Below are 6885 nucleotides of genomic sequence, written 5' to 3'. Positions count from 1 at the left end.
CAGGTCCTGGAAAAAAGGTCACTTCCCTGGGGAAGGGAGTAGGATTTCCCCTATTCCCCCAGTGCAAGTGTGGCTGGCAGTGCCTGCACACAAAGGATCCCCTATGAAGCATTGCCAGCAGGTTTCTACCAAGAAAACTATTGATTTTAGGGAGAATTCTGTAGGGCTTCTTCAAAAATCTTCCAGAGACAGGGACAGAGTAGAACAGGTAGGGGCAGAGTTCATGTGCAGGACCTTTTCAGAAGTTTCATTCCATGGGGCAAGGGACTTCCCTGTGGTGTCACCACAAATCCTACAGATACAGGTGAGAAAAACCTCAGAGGCTCTGTGCAGGTGGAGAGGGACCCAAATGTTGCTGAATTCCAAAGCTTTGTGACATCCATGCTGCTTCAGCTGTGTGTCCATGGACTGCAGCACTGGACACCCCACTGCTGAACCCAGGCCCCATTGCTGTGTCTGCCCTGTGGGGTTGAAACCCCTCTCCTGTTCAGGAGGTGCTGCTGACTGACATTTCAGGGGTGTCATTGCTGTTAGTTCTTGAGGAGACAGGGAAATTCACAAATGTGCTTGGAAACAGTTTGTCTTCCTAAGAGCTTTGCTCCCTGGGTCAGGCTCTCCGATAATATCAGTGTCTGTGCTCAGGGAGGGATGTTTTGGTGGCTGCTGCTCTGCAAACAAGACAGATAAATAATAGCAATCCATGTAGACAGAGGTAATTAAAGTGACAGCCCCACTGACAAATAGCTGAGTAAATGGATGGGGCGATTTGCTAATGAAATGAGGATAAATGGATATATGGACGTGCAGGATGGGGAAAATGACAGAAATATGAATTTGGCCTATTCCCAATAGGCACTCTCGAGGCTGCTGTGCAATGATTTAGTCAAACAAGGCTTTGTGTCCTAAATCATGAAGTTGTTGCAGATTGCAAAGACTTTTTTTTTTCTTTCCCTTTGGCTAAGTGTGGGATTGATCCAGAACTGGAGAAAAAAGTGCAAATTCCCAAAAGAGGCAAAGCTGAACAATAATCCCAGTACTGGGCCAGGCTCTGTGGGTTAAAGTACAAAGCACCTTCAAGACAAGGAGATGTGCAAGCAGTTTGATGAAAAGCCAAGGGAATTTTCTGTTCTTAGGCCTCCATTTAGTAACAGTGCAAGGTGCAGGAATGTTTGGAAGTGTTAACATTGGGATGAGTTAAAATGAGAGAAAACAGGGCTAGGAAGTCCTAATAGCCAAGTTATGCTCTCTGCAAGCCCCCAGATGATGATGGAGTGGACAGAAAGTCCTAAAGGTGGTGTGAGCCCCTATTTAAGGCTGAGGATCTGATGTGTATCAGCTTCTCTAGACCCTGGTTAAGCCCAGCTTAAGCTGCTTTACATCTGGGACCAGTGCAAGAATGGTTTAAGCTCACTCTTAGGCAGTGAGGAGTTTCAGATCTGTGGTTATACACAGCTTAACTGACAAACAGCTTCTCTTGGTTTTTCCCTCCCCTGTGCTGTATGCTGAGAAATCCATGAATTTTTGACAATTTCAGTCAATTTTGGAGCACAGCCTGAATAGCCAGCTTGTGATCCTACTGCTCATCAACAAAATACTTGGCAAAGATAAATATTAATCTATTAGTTGCAGTATTTTTAGCTTATTCTGGCCCTCTGATGTTGTTTAAAGTGTTATCCCTACCTTTGCAGCCTCCTAACACCCTGCAGCAGTCTTGCACATGCAGCTGTTTCTGGGGAAATACCATGGAAAAATTGGAGTTGTTCCACTTTTTAAGTGAAGCTTGGAGTGGTTTCTCTGGCTTTAATGGAACAGGCACCAAGTGCTGAGCAGCATTTCAACTTCATGTGCTCAGGGTGGGGAAAAATGCTCCTTTAATATGAAAATGACGTGATGCTCCTTTTCCAGAAATAGCACACGGTGTGTTTGGAGGGTACCCATTAATCTTCATTAAATTAGTGTCCTGGAAATTGGGGTGAACAGAGGTGCAGAGGGGAGGGAGGGGGAGGAGATGGGGCAGCTCTGGAGCACGTGCACCCTGCTGCTTTGTGCAGCTCAGAACATTCAAAGAGCTGCTTGTCGGGACTTGAAGCTGAATTTTCTGGAGGGATAAGATGGAGGAGGCAGGAGAAGGAGGCAACATAGCTTCCCTGGAGGCAGCATTTCTGCTCAGAGCCTGCTTTGTTTTGGTGTGCTCTTCCTTCCTTGAGATGAATTAATTGCCAGTGCTGGGGAGGCTTTTGAAGGCTGCCTGTGCCACAAGCCACATGTCCCTTTGTGTCCTGCAGGAAGGGCAGAGCAAACAAATCTGTCCAATTGCTCTCAAGGTGGAGAGCTGCCTCCCAGCCTGGGTGGTCGTTTTGTTTCCAGAGAGGGGAGCAGCAGGTGTAAAGCACCTTTTTGCTGCAGAGCTTTCAAAGCAATGCCCCTGTGTGGAGCTGGGCTGTGTTTGCAGCCCACAGTGCCAGGATTCCCTGCCCAGAGTTTGAGTCACTCCCTGGCCGTGGTTTTGTTTGCTTACTCTGTGCTCTGGTCTGGTGTGTGAGCAGTAGGGACTAAATATTGCCTTTTGTAAGGGAGTGTCTTGCATCTTCCTCTGAGGAGTTTGTTTGCTCTGTCCCTGGGCTGAGCAGAAATCAGGGATGATGATTTCTCCAGGCCAGGAATTCCATTGCTTGCACCCAGCCTGTGCAGGATGCAGTGCCTGCTCTTGAGGGATGCCATCTGAGCAGAGCCACACCTCTGAGGCTTTGTGTTGATTGGCAAAAGCTTAGAAATGCTTTTTGTCACCAATTGAAACGTCTCTCCATCAGTTTTGCTCTGCTGGTTCCTGTCTGCACCCAAATCTGAGTGTTCAACATTCCAGACAGGCTGGATTCAAGGGGCAGAGCAAGGTCATGGTTCATGATTTTTAGAGGATTTTTCAATATATCTTTCAGAAAAGAGAGTTTACAAAACCTGGTTCTGTGTGGCTTAAAAATATTCCTCCCACATGCTCTGTTTATTGTGATTTTGTTCTCAAGCTTTTCTGCTTCATGATTCAAACAGAAAGAAGTGGATGCTATTTCTTGTCAATCTCAATATGTTTCATTATTTGCCTTGCAGTGGCAGGTAGAAACCAAAGGTGAGTTGGGATTTTTCAGCCCACAGCTTGTATTGCTGACACTGAAAGATTGGATGTGTGTGGATGGAAGAGTCTAAAACTCACTTTTCCCACAGTACTGCACATCCTCAGGTTTGCTCTCTTCTTCTTGGTGCCTTTTCCAAATTCCTCTTCATGCTGAGTAAAGGGAGGTTGTTGCCACAAGTTAGGCAAGGCCTGCTAACAAAGCCTGAGCTTGGAATTTAGGGGTGTAATCTTTGTGTAAGGTGCAGTGCCACAAACCACTCCAATTACAGAGCAAACTGGTGTGCACATGCTCCATCCTGAGCCCAGCTGGAGTCTGCCTGCTGAGCTGGCACAGCCTTTTGTTCCACACTGCTGGGGGTAACAGCAGAAAATCTGTGGGGTTTATTCAATTTGACCATAAAGTGAATATTAAGAAATCCAGAATGCAAATTTTGTCTTCAGTGGTTCAGGGTGCCCCTGAGATGGATCTGATGCAAGCAGTCTGTCCTGGCTTTCTGCTCTTGTTAAATATCTTCTCATGCTATTGTGGAGTGGAGGGGGTTTTTGTGCCAGGCATAATAAAAATATAACCTCTGCCCCAAATGCTGCTGCTTTCATGTCAGAGCACAGTAAATGTTTGCAGATTTTGATGCCCAAATGCCAGTATTAAACCTCCTGTCAGCTGTGCTTTGTAGTCAGGGTGAAGTTGTTTATCCCTTTTTCTCTTACTCAAGCTTGTTTAGGTGTAACCTGTTCCTGTAAAAAAGGAATTTCTCCCACACTGTAAACTATTTTTTTAAAGATCAAATTATGTAGTATATGGAATTTCCCCTCTGTATTACAGATATAACAAGACTATTTTTAGGTCACTCTCAGCTGAATTAGGTGTATTTTACTCCCACATTTTGGGGCAAGTGCCTCTGGAGAGCTCACAGCCCTGGTTAGTGGTGCAGAGCTTGCCTGTCGTGGCAGACTCTTGTCCCTAAGAGGCATTGCAGGGCCATAAATGACAAACCCTCCCCTTCACTCCTGGGCTTTCCCATCACTTGGGAAGAGGAGGAAGGGCTGGGATGCAGGAGATGCTGGGAAATGTGTCTGGAGGGGGTGGAGAGGCCATGGATTGCCGCCCATGGCTGAGTGCAATGGGCAAAAATGGGAGGGAATGGGAATGCTGGGATAATTCCTGTCCAGTTCCTTGCCCTGCCCCAGGCACTGGCTTCATGGCACAGGCTGCTTTGGAGTCCTCGGTGGCACAGCCTGGTGCTGCAGGTGCTGGGAAGCTTTAGGCTGCTTCCAAATCACCAGGATCAGAGGGAAAATGGGATCAGGAGTGCAAATGAGAGAGAGGGTCAGCAGCAGATTTAATGGGTTTAATGTCTTGTGGCATCTTCCTTAGAGCTAAAGCAATTAGCTCAGATACGGAGCCTTGGGTGAGCTTTAATTCCCTTTAAGGTGTATTTTGAAGGTTTCTTGCAAACCCAGGGCTCAGGTGGTATCCCAGCCTTCCTCCAGGTTCCTGTAGCCTTCCATGCTTGGGTTGTGCTGGAGTTTGAAGGGAGCTGCCTCTGGGAGCTAAAACATCCCAGCAGAGCTGGCCCTGGAGCTGTGGCTGTGTTCCCTGTCACTGGCAGCTCGTGACTGGTTTATTGTCTGAAACCGGGATGGGAGCTGCTGGGGAATTGTCAAGGCTTAGCAAAAATCAATAGTTTTATTTTCCTTTTAGCAGAGCTGCCTCTGAATCTCTCTTTAAGGTTGGTTTCATGTCCAGTGTAGGTCCCCAGTGTCCCTTAGCACGCTCCACTGGCTCGGAAGTGCCTTCTGTGGTGGGCAGCATGTCTGATGTGAGCTGATGTGGTTTTGCACTGCTCCCTGCTGCTTCCCTGGGCTCCAGGGGAAGGAGAGGAGCTGAACTGGTCATGTTCCACTTATCTCCAGCTGTTGAAACATCTTTTTCCAGGTGATGAAGAAACATATTGTAAAGACTCGAGGCCCTGCTCTTTGCCAAGGATATCGTGTTCATTCATCTTCCCTTAAAATGTTTTCTGTGTTTCATCTCTCAGTTCATCTTCTCAACACCCATCACTTTGACAATCAACACCCAGCTCTAGGCTCAGCACTAGGGGATGGAGAACAGAGGAGTGCTCTGCACCAAAGTGACTTCTTGAAGCTGGGGTTTATTGCAAATTAGTCATGAATCATAAAATAAAAGCTTTGCACAGAACCAGCGCTCCCATGGAAATTCTGGGAGTGCTCTCCTGAGCTCCAATCTCGTTTGTGGTGCTCTTGACTCTTTTGATTTTTGCTGGCACTCCAAGAGGCCTGGCAAGCTCACAGGAATTGACAGAAGAGTCTTTAGGGAAATATGGACCCAGGCGATGTCTTCAGCCTGGTGGAGTTATGGACTGGGGCAAAATGCAAAGGAGAAATCTCTGTGCTGGGACAGAACTGGTTGTGCTGTCACTGCTTTGAAGATATCTGCAAGATCTGGGGGAGGATCCATGGCCCAGGTCTCCATCCACAGCTGGAGGAGCTGGGTGGAACAGTCTGTGACACAATGCTGGAAGGGAAGTTCCCTCTGTGTCCAGGGGAAATGAAGCTGTCAATGAGGAGCTCCTAATGCTGGACTCAGGGTTCAACCTCTGGAAACCTTAAATCATATTTGAGGTGGCAGTGGTGCTAAATCCCAGTAAATGTTATGTCCTGTCAGGTGGTGGCCTCATTTGTGAGAGGAGATAAAGCCCCCCAGGCTGCTCACCTTGCTGTGGGAAGCAGATCCTCACTTTGCCTTGGTTTCCTCCTGCGTGGAGCACTGGCCACTCGTTTAGAGGAATGGGGAGATATAATTAGTGTTTATGAAACACTTGGGGATTGTGTAAAACAAATCATAAAAAGGGGGAGCTCTGCCAGAGTGCTGACAATATTTACACAACATCTGAGGCCTGCCTGTGTTGGACTTTATCATAAGGAAATGCGTGCAGGTGCCAGAACTCGAGCAACTGTTAAATGCATCCTTCTGGCTCAGCCTTGCCATCCATGAATCCTGTGGGAAGGCTCAGTCCTTGAAGCTCAGACATAATGTTCCTGCTGGTTATCATCCAAAGCTCTCTGAAGGGGGAGACCACCTCACTGCTGCTGGTCTGGAACAGGGATGATGGATCCTCAGGGAAGCCGAAGTATTTGAGGGTTGTGAAAGCGCTTTAAATTCACAAAGCTCTCTTTGCCTTTTTCTCAATTTGCTGCTCTTGGCTTTCCCTCCTCCTGCTCTGAGGAGGGGTGGGATGGGGAGGGTTTAAACCTTCCCCTGAAACAAATTCCAGTGGCTTCCTTTCACAGTGTCCTTCTCATTTTAGGTGGCACTTCCTGCTCGCCAGGAGGAAGCTACATCTTCCAAGAGTTCAAAGTCTGAACAGTGGTTGTTATTTCTGCCTTCCTTTAAAAATCTGGGATTGAAAGTCTGCCCAGGGATACCACCAGCATCTCAGAGCTAATTCCTGCCCATCAGGATGAGCCCTTGGAGTCACATCCTCATGCCTGATGCCCCACCCTGGAGCCCAGTGGGATGAGGCACATCCAGGCTCTTGCAGAAGGAGGATTTATGGGCTCACCCCTCCCTGAGCTTCCTGGGCTGGAATCCTCTTTCACCCTGGCATTCCATGGGAGCCAGCTGCTGCCTTTCCCAGCTGATAGGCCTAATCTTCTTGGAGGACTTTCCCCTGGGATGGGGCCATACTGCAGGATCACCTCTGGCACCAGGAAGATGCTTTTCCAGGCAGGGTGGG

General features: G+C 47.8%; 1 long non-coding RNA gene across 1 annotated transcript; it reads left to right on the top strand.

Annotated features, from left to right (window-relative positions):
• Window positions 1–423: 423 nt before the first annotated feature.
• On the top strand, window positions 424–5632 carry LOC135282798 (uncharacterized). The gene is made up of 3 exons (XR_010348842.1): window positions 424–494; window positions 3103–3121; window positions 5064–5632. It is a non-coding gene; the product is annotated as an uncharacterized LOC135282798 (long non-coding RNA).
• Window positions 5633–6885: the final 1253 nt, after the last annotated feature.

The sequence above is a fragment of the Passer domesticus genome, chromosome 17, assembly GCF_036417665.1.
Source record: "Passer domesticus isolate bPasDom1 chromosome 17, bPasDom1.hap1, whole genome shotgun sequence".
NCBI classification, from domain to species: domain Eukaryota; kingdom Metazoa; phylum Chordata; class Aves; order Passeriformes; family Passeridae; genus Passer; species Passer domesticus.
Note: the sequence above shows the minus strand (reverse complement) of the source record. Positions and strands in the feature narration are given on the sequence as shown.